We start from the raw sequence: 19,919 nt of genomic DNA on the forward strand, positions 1-19,919 counted from the left end.
CAGGCTTTTTAACCACTAAGCCACGGAGCCCTTGCTTTGAAGCGATATGAATGCAGAATATTTCAATAAATTAACTAAATTATCTCATCGGAACTCTTACCCTATTCTTTGCACAAATCAACTATTATTTTTAATTTTTTCAAAATTTGATAGCTACGAAATCTAGTTCAAGTAGCATAACAGCGAGGCTCCGACGAGAATCGAACTCATGTTCTCCTCTTTACAAGACAGGCGCTTTAACCACTAAACCACGGAGCCCTTGCTTTGAGGCGATATGAATGCTGAATATTTCAGTAAATTAACTAAATTATCTCATCGGAACTTTTACACTATTGTTTGCATATATGCATATCTAAATCTACTATTATATTTAATTTTTCAAATTTTCAAAGCTACGAAATCTCGTTCAAGTAACATAACAGCGAGGCTCCGATGAGAATCGAACACATGCTCTACTGTTTACTAGACAGTCGCTTTAACCACTAAGCCACAAAGCCCTTGCTTTGAAGTGATATGAATGCTGAATATTTCAGAAAATTAACTAAATTATCTCATCGGAACTTTTACCCTATTGTTTGCATAAATGCAAATCTAAATCAACTATTATTTTTAATTTTTTCAAAATTTGAAAGCTACGAAATCTAGTTCAAGTAACATAACTGCGAGGCTCCGACGAGAATCGAACTCATGGTCTCCTGTTTACGAGACAGGCCCTTTAACCACTAAGCCACGGAGCCCTTGCTTTGAAGCGATATGAATGCAGAATATTTCAGTAATTTAACTAAATTAACTCATCGGAATTTTTACCCTATTGTTTTAATTTTTCAAATTTTATTAGCAACGAAATCTAGATCAAGTTATATAACAGCGAGGCTCCGACGAGAATCGAACTCATGTTCTCATGTTTACAAGACAGGCGCTTTAACCACTAAGCCACGGAGCCCTTGCTTTGAGGCGATATGAATGCTGAATATTTCAGTAAGTTAACTAAATTATCTCATCGGAACTTTTACACCATTGTCTGCATATATGCATATCTAAATCAACTATTATTTTTAATTTTTCAAAATTTGATAGCTACGAAATCTAGTTCAAGTAGCATAACAGCGAGGCTCCGACGAGAATCGAACTCATGATCTCCTGTTTACAAGACAGGCGCTTTAACCACTGAGCCACGGAGCCCTTGCTTTGAAGCGACATGAATGCTAAATATTGCAGTAATTTAACTAAATTAACTCGTCGGAATTTTTACCCTATTGTTTGCCTAAATGCATATCTAAATCAACTATTATTTTTAATTTTTCATAATTTAATAGCGACGAAATCTAGATCAAGTAACATAACAGCGAGGCTCCGACGAGAATCGAACTCATGATCTCATGTTTACTAGACAGGCGCTTTAACCACTAAGCCACGGAGCCCTTGCTTTGAAGCGATATGAATGCAGAATATTTCAGTAAATTAACTAAATTATCTCATCGGAACTTTTACCCTATTATTTTAATTTTTCAAAATTATATAGCTACGAAATCTAGTTCAAGTAACTTAACAGCGAGGCTCCGACGAGAATAGAGCTCATGATCTCCTGTTTGCTAGACAGGCGCTTTAACCACTAAGCCACGGAGCCCTTGCTTTGAAGCGACATGATTGCTAAATATTGCAGTAATTTAACTAAATTAACTCGTCGGAAATTTTACCCTATTGTTTTAATTTTTCAAAATTTAATAGCTATGAAAAATAGTACAAGAACATAACAACAAGGCTCCGACGAGAATCGAACTCATGATCTCCTGTTTACGAGACAGGCTTTTTAACCACTAAGCCACGGAGCCCTTGCTTTGAAGCGACATGAATGCTAAATATTGCAGTAATTTAACTAAATTAACTCGTCGGAATTTTTACCCTATTGTTTTAATTTTTCAAAATTTAATAGATACGAAAAATAGTACATGAACATAACATCAAGGCTCCGACGAGAATCGAACTCATGATCTCCAGTTTACGAGACAGGCTTTTTAACCACTAAGCCACGGAGCCCTTGCTTTGAAGCGATATGAATGCAGAATATTTCAATAAATTAACTAAATTATCTCATCGGAACTCTTACCCTATTCTTTGCATATATGCATATCTAAATCAACTATTATATTTAATTTTTCAAATTTTAATAGCTACGAAATCTCGTTCAAGTAACATAACAGCGAGGCTCCGATGAGAATCGAACACATGCTCTACTGTTTACTAGACAGTCGCTTTAACCACTAAGCCACAAAGCCCTTGCTTTGAAGCGATATGAATGCTGAATATTTCAGTAAATTAACTAAATTATCTCATCGGAACTTTTACCCTATTGTTTGCATAAATGCAAATCTAAATCAACTATTATTTTTAATTTTTTCAAAATTTGATAGCTACGAAATCTAGTTCAAGTAATATAACAGCGAGGCTCCGACGAGAATCGAACTCATGATCTCCTGTTTACGAGGCAGGCGCTTTAACCACTAAGCCACGGAGCCCTTGCTTTGAAGCGATATGAATGCAGAATATTTCAGTAAATTAACTAAATTATCTCATCGGAACTTTTACCCTATTGTTTGCCTAAATGCATATCTAAATCAACTATTATTTTTAATTTTTCATAATTTAATAGCGACGAAATCTAGATCAAGTAACATAACAGCAAGGCTCCGACGAGAATCGAACTCATGATCTCATGTTTACTAGACAGGCGCTTTAACCACTAAGCCACGGAGCCCTTGCTTTGAAGCGATATGAATGCAGAATATTTCAGTAAATTAACTAAATTATCTCATCGGAACTTTTACCCTATTATTTTAATTTTTCAAAATTATATAGCTACGAAATCTAGTTCAAGTAACTTAACAGCGAGGCTCCGACGAGAATAGAGCTCATGATCTCCTGTTTGCTAGACAGGCGCTTTAACCACTAAGCCACGGAGCCCTTGCTTTGAAGCGACATGATTGCTAAATATTGCAGTAATTTAACTAAATTAACTCGTCGGAAATTTTACCCTATTGTTTTAATTTTTCAAAATTTAATAGCTATGAAAAATAGTACAAGAACATAACAACAAGGCTCCGACGAGAATCGAACTCATGATCTCCTGTTTACGAGACAGGCTTTTTAACCACTAAGCCACGGAGCCCTTGCTTTGAAGCGACATGAATGCTAAATATTGCAGTAATTTAACTAAATTAACTCGTCGGAATTTTTACCCTATTGTTTTAATTTTTCAAAATTTAATAGATACGAAAAATAGTACATGAACATAACATCAAGGCTCCGACGAGAATCGAACTCATGATCTCCAGTTTACGAGACAGGCTTTTTAACCACTAAGCCACGGAGCCCTTGCTTTGAAGCGATATGAATGCAGAATATTTCAATAAATTAACTAAATTATCTCATCGGAACTCTTACCCTATTCTTTGCATATATGCATATCTAAATCAACTATTATATTTAATTTTTCAAATTTTAATAGCTACGAAATCTCGTTCAAGTAACATAACAGCGAGGCTCCGATGAGAATCGAACACATGCTCTACTGTTTACTAGACAGTCGCTTTAACCACTAAGCCACAAAGCCCTTGCTTTGAAGCGATATGAATGCTGAATATTTCAGTAAATTAACTAAATTATCTCATCGGAACTTTTACCCTATTGTTTGCATAAATGCAAATCTAAATCAACTATTATTTTTAATTTTTTCAAAATTTGATAGCTACGAAATCTAGTTCAAGTAATATAACAGCGAGGCTCCGACGAGAATCGAACTCATGATCTCCTGTTTACGAGGCAGGCGCTTTAACCACTAAGCCACGGAGCCCTTGCTTTGAAGCGATATGAATGCAGAATATTTCAGTAAATTAACTAAATTATCTCATCGGAACTTTTACCCTATTGTTTGCCTAAATGCATATCTAAATCAACTATTATTTTTAATTTTTCATAATTTAATAGCGACGAAATCTAGATCAAGTAACATAACAGCAAGGCTCCGACGAGAATCGAACTCATGATCTCATGTTTACTAGACAGGCGCTTTAACCACTAAGCCACGGAGCCCTTGCATTGAAGCGATATGAATGCAGAATATTTCAGTAAATTAACTAAATTATCTCATCGGAACTTTTACCCTATTATTTTAATTTTTCAAAATTATATAGCTACGAAATCTAGTTCAAGTAACTTAACAGCGAGGCTCCGACGAGAATAGAGCTCATGATCTCCTGTTTGCTAGACAGGCGCTTTAACCACTAAGCCACGGAGCCCTTGCTTTGAAGCGACATGAATGCTGAATATTCCAGTAATTTAACTAAATTAACTCGTCGGAATTTTTACCCTATTGTTTTAATTTTTCAAAATTTAATAGCTATGAAAAATAGTACAAGAACATAACAACAAGGCTCCGACGAGAATCGAACTCATGATTTCCTGTTTACGAGACAGGCTTTTTAACCACTAAGCCACGGAGCCCTTGCTTTGAAGCGACATGAATGCTAAATATTGCAGTAATTTAACTAAATTAACTCGTCGGATTTTTACCCTATTGTTTTAATTTTTCAAAATTTAATAGATACGAAAAATAGTACATGAACATAACATCAAGGCTCCGACGAGAATCGAACTCATGATCTCCAGTTTACGAGACAGGCTTTTTAACCACTAAGCCACGGAGCCCTTGCTTTGAAGCGATATGAATGCAGAATATTTCAATAAATTAACTAAATTATCTCATCGGAACTCTTACCCTATTCTTTGCATATATGCATATCTAAATCAACTATTATATTTAATTTTTCAAATTTTAATAGCTACGAAATCTCGTTCAAGTAACATAACAGCGAGGCTCCGATGAGAATCGAACACATGCTCTACTGTTTACTAGACAGTCGCTTTAACCACTAAGCCACAAAGCCCTTGCTTTGAAGCGATATGAATGCTGAATATTTCAGTAAATTAACTAAATTATCTCATCGGAACTTTTACCCTATTGTTTGCATAAATGCAAATCTAAATCAACTATTATTTTTAATTTTTTCAAAATTTGATAGCTACGAAATCTAGTTCAAGTAATATAACAGCGAGGCTCCGACGAGAATCGAACTCATGATCTCCTGTTTACGAGGCAGGCGCTTTAACCACTAAGCCACGGAGCCCTTGCTTTGAAGCGATATGAATGCAGAATATTTCAGTAAATTAACTAAATTATCTCATCGGAACTTTTACCCTATTGTTTGCCTAAATGCATATCTAAATCAACTATTATTTTTAATTTTTCATAATTTAATAGCGACGAAATCTAGATCAAGTAACATAACAGCAAGGCTCCGACGAGAATCGAACTCATGATCTCATGTTTACTAGACAGGCGCTTTAACCACTAAGCCACGGAGCCCTTGCATTGAAGCGATATGAATGCAGAATATTTCAGTAAATTAACTAAATTATCTCATCGGAACTTTTACCCTATTATTTTAATTTTTCAAAATTATATAGCTACGAAATCTAGTTCAAGTAACTTAACAGCGAGGCTCCGACGAGAATAGAGCTCATGATCTCCTGTTTGCTAGACAGGCGCTTTAACCACTAAGCCACGGAGCCCTTGCTTTGAAGCGACATGAATGCTGAATATTCCAGTAAATTAACTAAATTAACTCGTCGGAATTTTTACCCTATTGTTTTAATTTTTCAAAATTTAATAGCTATGAAAAATAGTACAAGAACATAACAACAAGGCTCCGACGAGAATCGAACTCATGATCTCCTGTTTACGAGACAGGCTTTTTAACCACTAAGCCACGGAGCCCTTGCTTTGAAGCGACATGAATGCTAAATATTGCAGTAATTTAACTAAATTAACTCGTCGGAATTTTTACCCTATTGTTTTAATTTTTCAAAATTTAATAGATACGAAAAATAGTACATGAACATAACATCAAGGCTCCGACGAGAATCGAACTCATGATCTCCAGTTTACGAGACAGGCTTTTTAACCACTAAGCCACGGAGCCCTTGCTTTGAAGCGATATGAATGCAGAATATTTCAATAAATTAACTAAATTATCTCATCGGAACTCTTACCCTATTCTTTGCATATATGCATATCTAAATCAACTATTATATTTAATTTTTCAAATTTTAATAGCTACGAAATCTCGTTCAAGTAACATAACAGCGAGGCTCCGATGAGAATCGAACACATGCTCTACTGTTTACTAGACAGTCGCTTTAACCACTAAGCCACAAAGCCCTTGCTTTGAAGCGATATGAATGCTGAATATTTCAGTAAATTAACTAAATTATCTCATCGGAACTTTTACCCTATTGTTTGCATAAATGCAAATCTAAATCAACTATTATTTTTAATTTTTTCAAAATTTGATAGCTACGAAATCTAGTTCAAGTAATATAACAGCGAGGCTCCGACGAGAATCGAACTCATGATCTCCTGTTTACGAGGCAGGCGCTTTAACCACTAAGCCACGGAGCCCTTGCTTTGAAGCGATATGAATGCAGAATATTTCAGTAAATTAACTAAATTATCTCATCGGAACTTTTACCCTAGTGTTTGCCTAAATGCATATCTAAATCAACTATTATTTTTAATTTTTCATAATTTAATAGCGACGAAATCTAGATCAAGTAACATAACAGCAAGGCTCCGACGAGAATCGAACTCATGATCTCATGTTTACTAGACAGGCGCTTTAACCACTAAGCCACGGAGCCCTTGCATTGAAGCGATATGAATGCAGAATATTTCAGTAAATTAACTAAATTATCTCATCGGAACTTTTACCCTATTATTTTAATTTTTCAAAATTATATAGCTACGAAATCTAGTTCAAGTAACTTAACAGCGAGGCTCCGACGAGAATAGAGCTCATGATCTCCTGTTTGCTAGACAGGCGCTTTAACCACTAAGCCACGGAGCCCTTGCTTTGAAGCGACATGAATGCTGAATATTCCAGTAATTTAACTAAATTAACTCGTCGGAATTTTTACCCTATTGTTTTAATTTTTCAAAATTTAATAGCTATGAAAAATAGTACAAGAACATAACAACAAGGCTCCGACGAGAATCGAACTCATGATCTCCTGTTTACGAGACAGGCTTTTTAACCACTAAGCCACGGAGCCCTTGCTTTGAAGCGATATGAATGCTGATAATTTCAGTAATTTAACTAAATTATCTCATCGGAACTTTTACCCTATTGTTTGCATAAATGCATATCTAATTCAACTATTATTTTTAATTTTTTCAAAATTTGATAGCGACGAAATCTAGTTCAAGTAACATAACAGCGAGGCTCCGACGAGAATCGAACTCATGATCTCCTGTTTACTAGACAATCGCTTTAACCACTAAGCCACGGAGCCCTTGCTTTGAAGCGAAAGGAATGCTGAATATTCCAGTAATTTAACTAAATTATCTCATCGGAACTTTTACCCTATTGTTTTAATTTTTCAAAATTTAATAGCTACGATATCTAGATCAAGTAACATAACACCAAGGCTCCGACGAGAATCGAACTCATGATCTCCTGTTTACGAGACAGGTGCTTTAACCACTAAGCCACGGAGCCCTTGCTTTGAAGCGATATGAATGCTCAATATTTCAGAAAATTAACTAAATTATCTCATCATAACTTTTACCCTATTGATTTAATTTTTCTAAATTTAAAAGCTACGAAAAATAGTACAAGAACATAACAACAAGGCTCCGACGAGAATCGAACTCATGATATCCTGTTTACGAGACAGGCTTTTTAACCACTAAGCCACGGAGCCCTTGCTCTGAAGCGATATGAATGCTGAATATTTCAGTAAATTAACTAAATTATCTCATCGGAACTTTAACCCTATTGTTTGCATAAATGCATATCTAAATCAAATATTATTTTTAATTTTTTCAAAATTTGATAGCTACGAAATCTAGTTCAAGTAATATAACAGCGAGGCTCCGATGAGAATCGAACTCATGCTCTCCTGTTTACGAGACAGGCGCTTTAACCACTAAGCCACGGAGCCCTTGCTTTGAAGCGATATGAATGCTCAATGTTTCAGAAAATTAACTAAATTATCTCATCGGAACTTTTACACTATTGTTTGCATAAATGCATATCTAAATCAACTATTATTTTTAATTTTTTCAAAATTTGATAGCGACGAAATCTAGTTCAAGTAACATAACAGCGAGGCTCCTACGAGAATCGAACTCATGATTTCCTGTTTACAAAACAGGCGCTTTAACCACTAAGCCACGGAGCGCTTGCTTTGAAGCGACATGAATGCAGAATATTACTGTAATTTAACTAAAATAACTCATCGGAATTTTTACCCTATTGTTTTAGTTTTTCAAAATTTAATAGCTACGTTATCTAGATCAAGTAACATAACACCAAGGCTCCGACGAGAATCGAACTCATGATCTCCTGTTTACGAGACAGGCGCTTTAACCACTAAGCCACGGAGCCCTTGCTTTGAAGCGATATGAATGCTCAATATTTCAGAAAATTAACTAAATTATCTCATCGGAACTTTTACCCTATTGATTTAATTTTTCTAGATTTAAAAGCTACGAAAAATAGTACAAGAACATAACAGCGAGGCTCCGACGAGAATCGAACTCATGATCTTCTGTTTACAAAACAGGCCCTTTAACCACTAAGCCACGGAGCCCTTGCTTTGAAGCGACATGAATGCAGAATATTACTGTAATTTAACTAAAATAACTCATCGGAATTTTTACCCTGTTGTTTGAATTTTTCAAAATGAAATAGCTACGATATCTAAATCAAGTAACATAACACCGAGGCTCCGACGAGAATCGAGCTCATGATCTCCTGTTTACGAGACAGGCGCTTTAACCACTAAGCCACGGAGCCCTTGCTTTGAAGCGATATGAATGCTCAATATTTCAGTAAATTAACTAAATTATCTCATCGGAACTTTTACCCTATTGATTTAATTTTTCTAAATTTAAAAGCTACGAAAAATAGTACAAGAACATAACAACAAGGCTCCGACGAGAATCGAACTCATGATCTCCTGTTTACGAGACAGGCGCTTTAACCACTAAGCCACGGAGCCCTTGCTTTGAAGCGATATGAATGCTCAATATTTCAGTAAATTAACTAAATTATCTCATCGGAACTTTTACCCTATTGATTTAATTTTTCTAAATTTAAAAGCTACGAAAAATAGTACAAGAACATAACAACAAGGCTCCGACGAGAATCGAACTCATGATCTCCTGTTTACGAGACAGGCTTTTTAACCACTAAGCCACGGAGCCCTTGCTTTGAAGCGATATGAATGCTGAATATTTCAGTAAATTAACTAAATTATCTCATCGGAACTTTTACCCTATTGTTTGCATAAATGCATATCTAATTCAAATATTATTTTTAATTTTTTCAAATTTTGATAGCGACGAAATCTAGTTCAAGTAACATAACAGCGAGGCTCCGACGAGAATCGAACTCATGATCTCCTGTTTACAAAACAGGCGCTTTAACCACTAAGCCACAGAGCCCTTGCTTTGAAGCGACATGAATGCAGAATATTACTGTATTCTAACTAAATTAACTCATCGGAATTTTTACCCTATTGTTTTAATTTTTCAAAATTTAATAGCTACGATATCTAGATCAAGTAACATAACACCAAGGCTCCGACGAGAATCGAACTCATGATCTCCTGTTCACGAGACAGGCTTTTTAACCACTAAACCAAGGAGCCCTTGCTTTGAAGCGATATAAATGCTGAATATTTCAGTAAATTAACTAAATTATCTCATCGGAACTTTTACCCTATTTTTTGCATAAATGCATATCTAAATCAACTATTATTTTTAATTTTTTCAAAATTTGATAGCTACGAAATATAGTTCAAGTAACATAATAGCGTGGCTCCGACGAGAATCGAACTCATGATCTCCTGTTTACGAGACAGGCGCTTTAACCACTAAGCCATGGAGCCCTTGCTTTGAAGCGACATGAATGCTGAATATTCCAGTAATTCAACTAAATTAACTCAGCGGAATTTTTACCCTATTGTTTTAATTTTTCAAAATTTAATAGCTACGAAAAATAGTACAAGAACATAACAACAAGGCTCCGACGAGAATCGAACTCATGATCTCCTGTTTACGAGACAGACTTTTTAACCACTAAGCCACGGTGCCCATGCTTTGAAGCGATATGAATGCTGAATATTTCAGTAAATTAACTAAATTATCTCATCAGAACTTTTACCCTATTGTTTGCACAAATGCATATCTAAATCAACTATTATTTTTAATTTTTATAGCGACGAAATCTAGTTCAAGTAACATAACAGCGAGGCCCCGACGAGAATCGAACTCATGATCTCCTGTTTACTAGACAGGCGCTATAACCACTAAGCCACGGAGCCCTTGTTTTGAAGCGAAAGGAAGTCTGAATATTCCAGTAATTTAACTAAATTAACTCATCGGAATTTTTACCCTACTGTTTTAATTTTTCAAAATTTAATAGGTACGAAAAATAGTACAAGAACATAGCAACAAGGCTCCGACGAGAATCGAACTCATGATCTCCTGTTTACGAGACAGGCTTTTTAACCACTAAACCACGGAGCCCTTGCTTTGAAGCGATATGAATGCTGAATATTTCAGTAAATTAACTAAATTATCTCATCGGAACTTTTACCCTATTGTTTGCATATATGCATATCTAAATCAACTATTATTTTTAATTTTTATAGCGACGAAATCTAGTTCAAGTAACATAACAGCGAGGCTCCGACGAGAATCGAACTCATGATCTCCTGTTCACTAGACAGGCGCTATAACCACTATGCCACGGAGCCCTTGTTTTGAAGCGAAAGGAAGTCTGAATATTCCAGTAATTTAACTAAATTAACTCATCGAAATTTTTACCCTATTGTTTTAATTTTTCAAAATTTAATAGGAACGAAAAATAGTACAAGAACATAGCAACAAGGCTCCGACGAGAATCGAACTCATGATCTCCTGTTTACGAGACAGGCTTTTTAACCACTAAACCAAGGAGCCCTTGCTTTGAAGCGAGATGAATGCTGAATATTTCAGTAAATTAACTAAATTACCTCATCGGAACTTTTACCCTATTGTTTGCAAAAATGCATATCTAAATCAACTATTATTTTTAATTTTTCAAAATTTAATAGCTTCGAAATCTAGTTCAAGTAATATAACAGTGAGGCTCCGACGAGAATCGAACTCATGATCTCCTGTTTACAAGACAGGCGCTTTAGCCACTAAGCCACGGAGCCCTTGCTTTGAAGCGATATGAATGCAGAATATTTCAGAAAATTAACTAAATTATCTCATCGGAACTTTTGCCCTATTATTTTAATTTTTCGAAATTATATAGCTACGAAATATAGTTCAAGTAACATAAAAGCGAGGCACCGACGAGAATCGAACTCATGATCTCCTGTTTACTAGACAGGCGCTTTAACCACAAAGCCACGGAGCCCTTGCTTTGAAGCGGTATGAATGCTGAATATTTCAGTAAATTAACTAAATTATCTCATTGGAACTTTTACCCTATTGTTTGCATAAATGCATATCTAAATCAACTATTATTTTTAATTTTTTCAAAATTTGATAGCTACGAAATATAGTTCAAGTAACATAACAGCGAGGCTCCGACGAGAATCGAACTCATGATCTCCTGTTTAAGAGACTGGCGCTTTAACCACTAAGCCACGGAGCACTTGCTTTGAAGCGACATGAATGCTGAATATTCCAGTAATTTAACTAAATTAACTCATCGGAATTTTTACCCTATTGTTTTAATTTTTCAAAATTTTATAGCTACGAAAACTAGTACAAGAACATAACAACAAGGCTCCGACGAGAATCGAACTCATAATTTCCTGTTTACGAGACAGACTTTTAACCACTAAGCCACGGTGCCCTTGCTTTGAAGCGATATGAATGCTGAATATTTCAGTAAATTAACTAAATTATCACATCGGAACTTTTACACTATTGTTTGCATTTATGCATATCTAAATCAACTATTATTTTTAATTTTTCAAAATTTAATAGCTTCGAAATCTAGTTCAAGTAATATAACAGCGAGGCTCCGACGAGAATCGAACTCATGATCTCCTGTTTACAAGACAGGCGCTTTAACCACTAAGCCACGGAGCCCTTGCTTTGAAGCGATATGAATGCAGAATATTTCAGAAAATTAACTAAATTATCTCATCGGAACTTTTGCCCTATTATTTTAATTTTTCGAAATTATATAGCTACGAAATATAGTTCAAGTAACATAAAAGCGAGGCACCGACGAGAATCGAACTCATGATCTCCTGTTTACTAGACAGGCGCTTTAACCACAAAGCCACGGAGCCCTTGCTTTGAAGCGGTGTGAATGCTGAATATTTCAGTAAATTAACTTAATTATCACATCGGAACTTTTACACTTTTGTTTGCATTTATGCATATCTAAATCAACTATTATTTTTAATTTTTTCAAAATTTGATAGCTACGAAATATAGTTCAAGTAACATAAAAGCGAGGCTCCGACGAGAATCGAACTCATGATCTCCTGTTTACGAGACAGGCGCTTTAACCACTAAGCCACGGAGCCCTTGCTTTGAAGCGATATGAATGCTGAATATTTCAGTAAATTAACTAAATTACCTCATCGGAACTTTTACCCTATTGTTTGCAAAAATGCATATCTAAATCAACTATTATTTTTAATTTTTTCAAAATTTGATAGCTACGAAATCTAGTTCAAGTAATATAACAGCGAGGCTCCGACGAGAATCGAACTCATGATCTCCTGTTTACGAGACAGGCGCTTTAACCACTAAGCCACGGAGCCCTTGCTTTGAAGCGACATGAATGCTGAATATTCCAGTAATTTAACTAAATTAACTCATCCGAATTTTTACCCTATTGATTTAATTTTTCAAAATTTAATAGCTACGAAAAATAGTACAAGAACATAACAACAAGGCTCCGACGAGAATCGAACTCATGATCTCCTGTTTACGAGACAGACTTTTTAACCACTAAGCCACGGTGCCCTTGCTAGTAGTATATAAATGAGAGAACGGGATTGCCATAGAGATAACATGGGGTATGATACCCTATGGGAAAATTAACATTGGGTATGAAAATTCGACGGTCTCGAATTTTTCCGATGCGGCTTTTTAGTGCACCTTGGGCGGCACGGAGAGTACGTAAGTTTCACGGTATTGGGTATGAAAATTGGACGGTCTCGAATGTTTCCGAAGCGGCTGTTTTGTGCACCTTGGACGGCGCGGAGAGTACGTAAGTTTCACGGTAAAATGAGAAAAGAGCGAGACGGGTTAGTAATAACATTGAGTGTATAATTTCGACTCGATTTGTCTGAATCGTCTCTCTTGGAAGGCAAGGGGAGAGCGAGCTCTAGTTTCGTTACGATGAGAGAACTCGAGGTTTGGAATTTCATAAATTGTTTATGCGTGCATTTCACCCATACGAGACATTTGTCTGCGGCGGTGGTGTTTTTTTTAATTCGATAAATCGGAGTATAGGAGAGAAGAAAATTAAGCTAAATTTTGACGGTCTTTGAACAAATCGCGTGCGGTTGGATATAAGAGATGGGGAAAGTTGGGTACAGGGTGATAGAAGAAACATCAGCCATGGATGAGGGATATACCCTATGGAATATTACGATAGGTATATACTCCATGTTTTCAAGGAAGATATACAGTATATCTATAAGCTATGATTTTTAAAACGAATTATTATATAATGGGTGATGCTACTTATTAAATTTCATTCCTAATTCGTATCTGGTTTGGAACACATCTCGGAAAACAACTAAAAATGTAAGCGATTATCGTATTAAAGTTTTTCTGAGGCAGTCGTTACAAATGTATGTTATAAAATTAAGGTTGGAAGGAAACTCCTGCATAGTTGAAGCAAACTTTATGAGAGCAAACAACGAATACGTCCTTAAAGAATTGGCGTTTCTCGTTATTAAAACGGGTGAAAGTGGTGTTTACACATTTAGGTCACCTTTCCCCTACAACGAGTTAAACGTGAAAGACAAGGCTATAAACTCCTGGATCTCCAGACATATTTGCGGGATGCTATGGGACGAGGGTGAATACGAATTGGACGAATTATCTGGAATCGTCGCGTCCATATCGAAGAAAGCACCAATCCTTTACACTAAGGGGCTAGAAAAACAAGTATATCTTTCTGAACTTTTTGGAAAAACAATAATAAACGTCGAAGAATTAGGGTGCCCCAAGTACAAAGACTTGTCGAATCTCTGTTCAATAGAGTGTAAATATCACTCTGATAATAAAAATTGCGCATTATTCAAAGCGCACCAAATGAAACTATGGAATGTGTAATATTTATCTTGCGAATAAAAGTATTTTGATTTAAACCAAATATGTTTTTCATAAATCACAACATGGACTTTCTAGATAGGAATTAATACGTAAACCTATTGTCGGAATGGAAGTAAGGGTTTTATTACAAAGTGCCTCAACAACTTCAATATGCCGAAAATCAATTTAAAATTCGTCACTATGACGTACATGATGAAAGAAGATATTGTTATAAAACACATATGACAACAAAATCCTTTAAAGTTTCTAATCCTAACCCCAAAACCACTTAAAATTGATTCGGTATCTAATTATATACTTTTTAAATACCGTGAGAATGTCTAGACCGATTGACCTTTAGGTCATCACTGACGTAATTGATCAGTTCTAATTACCATTGCAAACATATTAATAAGTTAACGTCCAAAGCTCGTGTGTGATATTAAACAATACAAATTCCAATTTTTCGAATAATATAAAAGACCAACTCGAGAAAATAATATTCACAACCAACTCTAAAGTCTACCATGACATCCCTCGATAAAAACAAGATTGTTACCATACTGAAGTATACAGGGGCGTTGGGAGAAATACCCGGACGCCCAGATCTACCCCCTTTGTCGTTCAGAACCTTCGAGGTTATTGTACGGAAGTATCATAATGGATTTTGGGTTAATATTCAATCTATCCCCGAATCTTGCACCGTCAAAGTAGCGCTTTGCTACCACCCAAACATTGGGAAGATAAAGCAGTCATTGGGTGGATTAACCCAACTTATTAAGGTATGATTTTAAGAAAAAATAAATCCAATCTAGTGTATTCATTCATTTAATTTCCAAGGTGGAGAAACTAGACCCGGCAGTAACCGAGGAAGAAGACCATCTTGCCACCATATTTTTAACCGCTTTTAGCCCAACTTCGCAACAGCCTATACCCACCACCGTATCTATTTTGGCTCCCGTATCATTACCAATGACGGAACCAAGAAGTACACCATCAACCTCGGCAGCAACGACTTCATCACTATCTCCGGCCATCCCGCCCCAGACCGTAACAGTAGACTTTCCCTCTAAAAAGGGAACTTCGCAACAGCCTATACCCACCACCGTATCTATTTTGGCTCCCGTATCATCACCAATGACGGAACCAAGAAGTACACCATCAACCTCGGCAGCAACAACTTCATCACTATCTCCGGCCATCCCGCCCCAGACCGTAACAGTAGACGTTCCCTCTAAAAAGGGAAAAAAGAGATGTGCCACGTCAACAGAAAAGCAAGCAAAGAAAAAAACTTTGAAAAAAAAATATTTATAACGATGATTTGGAAAAATTACTTGCGTTAGAGCAAATTTGCCAAAAAACTTTAGATGGCGAGTTCGATAATTTTGAGATGTAAACAAAACAATCAAACAAACAAACAAAAAAAAGATCGATTATAATAAATAAAATTTCTTTAAACACACTGAAACAATGTTTTATCATAATTCCATAGGCATATTACTAAATAAAAATAGTTCAGTTAGAAAATCTCTTTGTTACAAAGAAATTTTTAGATAATTGTCTAAAAGCTGGAACGGTTTTTTTTCATTCATCTTCCCTATTTTTTAGTCTTTGATCAGGGTGTTTAAAGCTTTTCCAGTAACGTAGCAAGGAGCGTCTCTTTATCGCAGATCATATTTCACGACTACAGAGGGTGTCGAGTCTTTCACATATATAGAGAGGATTAGGGAGAGTAATGGGTATGAACTTTCATTACGTATATAAGATTGATTCAGACCTAACCAATTATCAGTCGCGACGAACAACCAGACAATATGTTTTCATGCCCTTTTTGCTCGAGAGAATTTTCTTTCAAGTTTCTTTTAAATCGCCACGTTCGTGAACAACATGGAAAAACAAAATATGTCTGCCATGTCTGTAATAACAGTTTTGCCAGAAGGTACAGACTAATTCAGCATTCGCGCATTCATCGGAGTTGTCCAGTTTCCCCCACGCCCAACCAGGTGGATGACTTTCTTCAAAACCTCGAAGAAGTCGCGGTTCTCGAAGACGCCATCGTGAGTTCGCGATATACCCCGCAAACGACTGAAACGGATCCAGAATTAATAATTAAAAAAATAAAATCATCATTAATTAAATACTTGGAAAACCATTTAAGTAAGAAGCGGGGTATAAAGTGGAACATTTTTTTACGTGTGAGATACGTTCGTGAACTGAACGACGGATCGGAAGTCGAAGCATTACCCTATTTCCGAAGCCGAACTCAAACTTCCTTACTATCACATTTAATACCCAACCAAATAGACTCGTGTGTGAAACAAATGGTACAGGCGATGGAGGAATTTCAAGATATGGGCAGTGGATGGACCATAGATCGTATCTTGTTTTTTCAAGTGGATATTATTAGATACATGCCTCTGGTTGGTGGTACCTATATAGAGCTTCCCCCTAAACTGAATAATCCTGGAAAAGGACTCTTAAATATAAAAACTAATGATCAAAAGTGTTTCTTGTGGTGCATTCTCGCGAAATTACATCCTCAACCTCCAAAATCACATCGCGATGATCAAAATAAATACGTAGCTTTTGAAACGGAGTTAGACTGCACCGACATTTGTTTTCCGTTTGAATTAAATCCACTCAAACTTAAAAGGTTTGAAAATAAAAACCATCTGTCAATAAATGTTTTTGGTTACGAAAATGAGGTTTTTCCTCTCCACGTCAGCGAAAATAAAGCTCCCGAGGATCGACAAATAGACCTACTTTATCTAAAATCAAAAGAAAAGCAACATTTTTGTCTAATTACTGATATTAGCCGACTATTAAGTCATTTCACTAACCATAACGGAAAAATTTACGTGTGCCGTTATTGTTTACATCGTTTCGCGGGAAAAAACTCAGAACGAAATCATAGAGAACACGTGAAAAACTGTAACGTGCACAGTCCACAACTCATTAAAATGCCACACAAAAAACCCATCTTGAAATTTGAAAAAATTGATTGGCTTCAGAAGGTATAAAGTCATTTGGAATTTGGAAGTTCTTAGTCTTAATAAATTTATTTTTAGGTCCCATACGTCATATATGCGGATTTTGAATCTATAATTGACAAAATCCAGACTTGTTACCCAGATTCTTCAATCTCATCAACAACCAAACTTTCCGAGCACGTGGCGTGCGGTTTCAGTTACGTCGTAATAGGACCCGACGGAAAACCAAATGAGCCTGTAACATATAGGGGAACCGATGCCATTGACATTTTTCTCGAAAGTTTGTTGATGGAGCGAGACAATATCACTGAATTATTAAAGGAAATTATTCCTATGGATCTGAGTCCAGCCGAGGAAGAATTATGTCGTAAAGCGACTCATTGTTACGTGTGTGAGGACGTCTTAACACAGGATGATCCGGGAGTCAGAGATCATTGTCATTATTCTGGTAATACGAACATAAATATTCTGTTAATATCAATAAGAAATTAACTAATCTTAATTATTAGGGCGTTTTCGAGGAGTCGGGCACAATTCTTGTAATTTAAAGTTGCGAGTAGGAAAGTTTACTCCTGTCATAATGCATAATTTGTCACGGTATGTTCTTGTTTTAACATCAAATATTAACTATAATAAACTATGTAAAATTTTCAGTTACGACGCTCATCTTATAATGCAAAGGATAGGACTTCAAAAAGATGAGAACATTTCGTGTATCCCATCTAACAGTGAAACGTATATCAGTTTCACTTTCGGTCGCTTACGTTTCATCGACTCAATTCGTTTTATGCCCGCTAGTCTCGAAACTTTAATTTCTAATTTGGCCATGGGAGGTAGAGAAAAATTTCCCATCTTGAACTCTTTCTATCCCGCACATCAAGCCCCGTATCTACTGAAAAAATTAACCTATCCTTACGACTATATGAGCAACGTAGAGAAGTTTCAAGAGGTCGAACTCCCACCCAAAGAAGCCTTTTTCAACGCTCTCACTGACGAACACATATCGGATGAGAGTTACGAAAATGTTCGTCAAGTGTGGGACATTTTTAACATCCAAAATCTAGGTATTATTTATGGTAGCTTTCTTAAATTAATAGTGAAATTAATGGTGGTATATTAACAGGGGAACTCCACGATTTATACGTGCAGGCAGATACCCTTCAACTCGCCGACGTATTCGAAAGTTTCCGCGCAATGTGTGTAGAATATTACGGTCTGGATTGCGCGCATGCTTACACCGGACCGGGGTTCGCCTGGGAGTCCGCGCTTCACATGACCAAAGTGAAATTGGAGTTACTTCTCGATATTGATATGCACTTGTTTATAGAGCGTGGTATTCGAGGAGGGGTTTCGATGATTAGCCATCGCTTCGCGGAAGCGAATAACCCGTATATCCCCGAAACCTACGACCCCGAGAAGGACAGTAATTACATCATGTACCTCGACGTTAACAACCTTTATGGTTTCGCCATGGTCGATTACCTACCCACGAGTAGGTTCGCTTGGGTACCAGTCGAAGACCTCCTCGACTACGCTCATAAAAACGTGCTTTCTCTATCGGACGAGTCTCCTTACGGTTTCATTTTGGAGGTCGACTTACATTATCCCGCTGAGCTTCATCATGAACACAACTGTTACCCTCTCGCACCCGAATCTCAAAGAATAAAAACGGAACAATTTTCTTCATATTACAAACTGATGCTACAACGATTACACCTTCCGGAGAAAGACACCCTACCTAAACTAGTTCCCAATCTTTACAACAAAGAGCGATACGTAGTTCACTATCGCAATTTGAAATACTACGTATCGAAAGGACTTAAACTCACGAAAGTTCACCGTATACTATCTTTCGACCAAAGTCCCTGGCTTCGCCCCTTCATAAATTTTAATACTGAAAAGCGGAAACTTGCCACCAATAGTTTTGAAAAAGATTTCTTCAAACTTTTGAACAACTCGTGTTTTGGTAAGTAAACCGCAACACAAATAGAAAAAAATGTTGCAATCTAATTTAATATATAAATATATAAAAGGTAAAACGATGGAGAACTTGAGAAACCGGATAGATTTTCATCTCGTACAAACACCCGAGCGAGCCATCAAGAAAGCGTCCTCTCCGGCATTTGAAAAATTTACGATTTTTCACAACGAACTCGTGGGTATCCATATGAAGAAGAAGTCGCTTACTTTGAATAGACCAATTTACACTGGATTCACCGTTTTGGATCTTTCGAAACTAACTATGTACGAGTTTCATTACGAGTACATGCGAAAGACCTACGGTGACAGGGCTCAGTTACTTTTCACGGACACGGACAGCCTCACGTATAATATACAAACGGACGACGTCTACTTAGACTTTCATAATTCATCCCATCTTTTCGATTTCTCGGGATATCCCGTGAATCACCCTCTTTACAATAACGTAAACAAAAAGGTTGTAGGAAAAATGAAAGATGAGATGGACGGAATTCCTATACGTGAGTTCGTTGGACTTCGTCCCAAAATGTATTCTATCCTCT

General features: G+C 36.4%; 40 non-coding genes across 40 annotated transcripts; all 40 read right to left on the reverse strand.

Moving 5' to 3' along the window:
* Positions 1 to 185: 185 nt before the first annotated feature.
* On the reverse strand, positions 186 to 258 carry TRNAT-UGU (transfer RNA threonine (anticodon UGU)). Its single transcript has one exon. It is a non-coding gene; the product is annotated as a tRNA-Thr (tRNA).
* A 406-nt stretch (positions 259 to 664) lies between these two features.
* On the reverse strand, positions 665 to 737 carry TRNAT-CGU (transfer RNA threonine (anticodon CGU)). Its single transcript has one exon. It is a non-coding gene; the product is annotated as a tRNA-Thr (tRNA).
* A 133-nt stretch (positions 738 to 870) lies between these two features.
* TRNAT-UGU (transfer RNA threonine (anticodon UGU)) lies at positions 871 to 943 on the reverse strand. Its single transcript has one exon. It is a non-coding gene; the product is annotated as a tRNA-Thr (tRNA).
* Positions 944 to 1,109: 166 nt separating this feature from the next.
* Positions 1,110 to 1,182, reverse strand: TRNAT-UGU (transfer RNA threonine (anticodon UGU)). The gene has a single exon. It is a non-coding gene; the product is annotated as a tRNA-Thr (tRNA).
* A 166-nt stretch (positions 1,183 to 1,348) lies between these two features.
* TRNAT-AGU (transfer RNA threonine (anticodon AGU)) lies at positions 1,349 to 1,421 on the reverse strand. The gene has a single exon. It is a non-coding gene; the product is annotated as a tRNA-Thr (tRNA).
* Positions 1,422 to 1,554: 133 nt separating this feature from the next.
* TRNAA-AGC (transfer RNA alanine (anticodon AGC)) lies at positions 1,555 to 1,627 on the reverse strand. Its single transcript has one exon. It is a non-coding gene; the product is annotated as a tRNA-Ala (tRNA).
* A 132-nt stretch (positions 1,628 to 1,759) lies between these two features.
* Positions 1,760 to 1,832, reverse strand: TRNAT-CGU (transfer RNA threonine (anticodon CGU)). Its single transcript has one exon. It is a non-coding gene; the product is annotated as a tRNA-Thr (tRNA).
* A 611-nt stretch (positions 1,833 to 2,443) lies between these two features.
* Positions 2,444 to 2,516, reverse strand: TRNAT-CGU (transfer RNA threonine (anticodon CGU)). The gene has a single exon. It is a non-coding gene; the product is annotated as a tRNA-Thr (tRNA).
* Positions 2,517 to 2,682: 166 nt separating this feature from the next.
* Positions 2,683 to 2,755, reverse strand: TRNAT-AGU (transfer RNA threonine (anticodon AGU)). Its single transcript has one exon. It is a non-coding gene; the product is annotated as a tRNA-Thr (tRNA).
* A 133-nt stretch (positions 2,756 to 2,888) lies between these two features.
* TRNAA-AGC (transfer RNA alanine (anticodon AGC)) lies at positions 2,889 to 2,961 on the reverse strand. The gene has a single exon. It is a non-coding gene; the product is annotated as a tRNA-Ala (tRNA).
* Positions 2,962 to 3,093: 132 nt separating this feature from the next.
* On the reverse strand, positions 3,094 to 3,166 carry TRNAT-CGU (transfer RNA threonine (anticodon CGU)). The gene has a single exon. It is a non-coding gene; the product is annotated as a tRNA-Thr (tRNA).
* A 611-nt stretch (positions 3,167 to 3,777) lies between these two features.
* On the reverse strand, positions 3,778 to 3,850 carry TRNAT-CGU (transfer RNA threonine (anticodon CGU)). Its single transcript has one exon. It is a non-coding gene; the product is annotated as a tRNA-Thr (tRNA).
* Positions 3,851 to 4,016: 166 nt separating this feature from the next.
* On the reverse strand, positions 4,017 to 4,089 carry TRNAT-AGU (transfer RNA threonine (anticodon AGU)). The gene has a single exon. It is a non-coding gene; the product is annotated as a tRNA-Thr (tRNA).
* Positions 4,090 to 4,222: 133 nt separating this feature from the next.
* TRNAA-AGC (transfer RNA alanine (anticodon AGC)) lies at positions 4,223 to 4,295 on the reverse strand. The gene has a single exon. It is a non-coding gene; the product is annotated as a tRNA-Ala (tRNA).
* An 815-nt stretch (positions 4,296 to 5,110) lies between these two features.
* On the reverse strand, positions 5,111 to 5,183 carry TRNAT-CGU (transfer RNA threonine (anticodon CGU)). The gene has a single exon. It is a non-coding gene; the product is annotated as a tRNA-Thr (tRNA).
* A 166-nt stretch (positions 5,184 to 5,349) lies between these two features.
* TRNAT-AGU (transfer RNA threonine (anticodon AGU)) lies at positions 5,350 to 5,422 on the reverse strand. The gene has a single exon. It is a non-coding gene; the product is annotated as a tRNA-Thr (tRNA).
* Positions 5,423 to 5,555: 133 nt separating this feature from the next.
* Positions 5,556 to 5,628, reverse strand: TRNAA-AGC (transfer RNA alanine (anticodon AGC)). The gene has a single exon. It is a non-coding gene; the product is annotated as a tRNA-Ala (tRNA).
* Positions 5,629 to 5,760: 132 nt separating this feature from the next.
* TRNAT-CGU (transfer RNA threonine (anticodon CGU)) lies at positions 5,761 to 5,833 on the reverse strand. Its single transcript has one exon. It is a non-coding gene; the product is annotated as a tRNA-Thr (tRNA).
* A 611-nt stretch (positions 5,834 to 6,444) lies between these two features.
* On the reverse strand, positions 6,445 to 6,517 carry TRNAT-CGU (transfer RNA threonine (anticodon CGU)). Its single transcript has one exon. It is a non-coding gene; the product is annotated as a tRNA-Thr (tRNA).
* Positions 6,518 to 6,683: 166 nt separating this feature from the next.
* Positions 6,684 to 6,756, reverse strand: TRNAT-AGU (transfer RNA threonine (anticodon AGU)). The gene has a single exon. It is a non-coding gene; the product is annotated as a tRNA-Thr (tRNA).
* A 133-nt stretch (positions 6,757 to 6,889) lies between these two features.
* TRNAA-AGC (transfer RNA alanine (anticodon AGC)) lies at positions 6,890 to 6,962 on the reverse strand. Its single transcript has one exon. It is a non-coding gene; the product is annotated as a tRNA-Ala (tRNA).
* Positions 6,963 to 7,094: 132 nt separating this feature from the next.
* TRNAT-CGU (transfer RNA threonine (anticodon CGU)) lies at positions 7,095 to 7,167 on the reverse strand. Its single transcript has one exon. It is a non-coding gene; the product is annotated as a tRNA-Thr (tRNA).
* A 167-nt stretch (positions 7,168 to 7,334) lies between these two features.
* Positions 7,335 to 7,407, reverse strand: TRNAT-AGU (transfer RNA threonine (anticodon AGU)). The gene has a single exon. It is a non-coding gene; the product is annotated as a tRNA-Thr (tRNA).
* A 133-nt stretch (positions 7,408 to 7,540) lies between these two features.
* TRNAT-CGU (transfer RNA threonine (anticodon CGU)) lies at positions 7,541 to 7,613 on the reverse strand. The gene has a single exon. It is a non-coding gene; the product is annotated as a tRNA-Thr (tRNA).
* Positions 7,614 to 7,745: 132 nt separating this feature from the next.
* Positions 7,746 to 7,818, reverse strand: TRNAT-CGU (transfer RNA threonine (anticodon CGU)). The gene has a single exon. It is a non-coding gene; the product is annotated as a tRNA-Thr (tRNA).
* A 167-nt stretch (positions 7,819 to 7,985) lies between these two features.
* Positions 7,986 to 8,058, reverse strand: TRNAT-CGU (transfer RNA threonine (anticodon CGU)). Its single transcript has one exon. It is a non-coding gene; the product is annotated as a tRNA-Thr (tRNA).
* A 373-nt stretch (positions 8,059 to 8,431) lies between these two features.
* Positions 8,432 to 8,504, reverse strand: TRNAT-CGU (transfer RNA threonine (anticodon CGU)). The gene has a single exon. It is a non-coding gene; the product is annotated as a tRNA-Thr (tRNA).
* Positions 8,505 to 8,842: 338 nt separating this feature from the next.
* TRNAT-CGU (transfer RNA threonine (anticodon CGU)) lies at positions 8,843 to 8,915 on the reverse strand. The gene has a single exon. It is a non-coding gene; the product is annotated as a tRNA-Thr (tRNA).
* A 132-nt stretch (positions 8,916 to 9,047) lies between these two features.
* TRNAT-CGU (transfer RNA threonine (anticodon CGU)) lies at positions 9,048 to 9,120 on the reverse strand. Its single transcript has one exon. It is a non-coding gene; the product is annotated as a tRNA-Thr (tRNA).
* A 132-nt stretch (positions 9,121 to 9,252) lies between these two features.
* TRNAT-CGU (transfer RNA threonine (anticodon CGU)) lies at positions 9,253 to 9,325 on the reverse strand. The gene has a single exon. It is a non-coding gene; the product is annotated as a tRNA-Thr (tRNA).
* Positions 9,326 to 9,492: 167 nt separating this feature from the next.
* TRNAT-UGU (transfer RNA threonine (anticodon UGU)) lies at positions 9,493 to 9,565 on the reverse strand. Its single transcript has one exon. It is a non-coding gene; the product is annotated as a tRNA-Thr (tRNA).
* A 373-nt stretch (positions 9,566 to 9,938) lies between these two features.
* TRNAT-CGU (transfer RNA threonine (anticodon CGU)) lies at positions 9,939 to 10,011 on the reverse strand. The gene has a single exon. It is a non-coding gene; the product is annotated as a tRNA-Thr (tRNA).
* Positions 10,012 to 10,373: 362 nt separating this feature from the next.
* On the reverse strand, positions 10,374 to 10,446 carry TRNAT-AGU (transfer RNA threonine (anticodon AGU)). Its single transcript has one exon. It is a non-coding gene; the product is annotated as a tRNA-Thr (tRNA).
* Positions 10,447 to 10,578: 132 nt separating this feature from the next.
* TRNAT-CGU (transfer RNA threonine (anticodon CGU)) lies at positions 10,579 to 10,651 on the reverse strand. Its single transcript has one exon. It is a non-coding gene; the product is annotated as a tRNA-Thr (tRNA).
* Positions 10,652 to 11,013: 362 nt separating this feature from the next.
* TRNAT-CGU (transfer RNA threonine (anticodon CGU)) lies at positions 11,014 to 11,086 on the reverse strand. Its single transcript has one exon. It is a non-coding gene; the product is annotated as a tRNA-Thr (tRNA).
* Positions 11,087 to 11,252: 166 nt separating this feature from the next.
* TRNAT-UGU (transfer RNA threonine (anticodon UGU)) lies at positions 11,253 to 11,325 on the reverse strand. Its single transcript has one exon. It is a non-coding gene; the product is annotated as a tRNA-Thr (tRNA).
* Positions 11,326 to 11,698: 373 nt separating this feature from the next.
* Positions 11,699 to 11,771, reverse strand: TRNAK-CUU (transfer RNA lysine (anticodon CUU)). The gene has a single exon. It is a non-coding gene; the product is annotated as a tRNA-Lys (tRNA).
* A 370-nt stretch (positions 11,772 to 12,141) lies between these two features.
* TRNAT-UGU (transfer RNA threonine (anticodon UGU)) lies at positions 12,142 to 12,214 on the reverse strand. The gene has a single exon. It is a non-coding gene; the product is annotated as a tRNA-Thr (tRNA).
* A 373-nt stretch (positions 12,215 to 12,587) lies between these two features.
* TRNAT-CGU (transfer RNA threonine (anticodon CGU)) lies at positions 12,588 to 12,660 on the reverse strand. The gene has a single exon. It is a non-coding gene; the product is annotated as a tRNA-Thr (tRNA).
* A 167-nt stretch (positions 12,661 to 12,827) lies between these two features.
* Positions 12,828 to 12,900, reverse strand: TRNAT-CGU (transfer RNA threonine (anticodon CGU)). Its single transcript has one exon. It is a non-coding gene; the product is annotated as a tRNA-Thr (tRNA).
* Positions 12,901 to 19,919: the final 7,019 nt, after the last annotated feature.

The sequence above is a fragment of the Phalangium opilio genome, unplaced genomic scaffold (assembly GCF_054372755.1).
Source record: "Phalangium opilio isolate 3A_F unplaced genomic scaffold, DU_Popi_V2 ptg000092l_1, whole genome shotgun sequence".
Classification (NCBI taxonomy): domain Eukaryota; kingdom Metazoa; phylum Arthropoda; class Arachnida; order Opiliones; family Phalangiidae; genus Phalangium; species Phalangium opilio.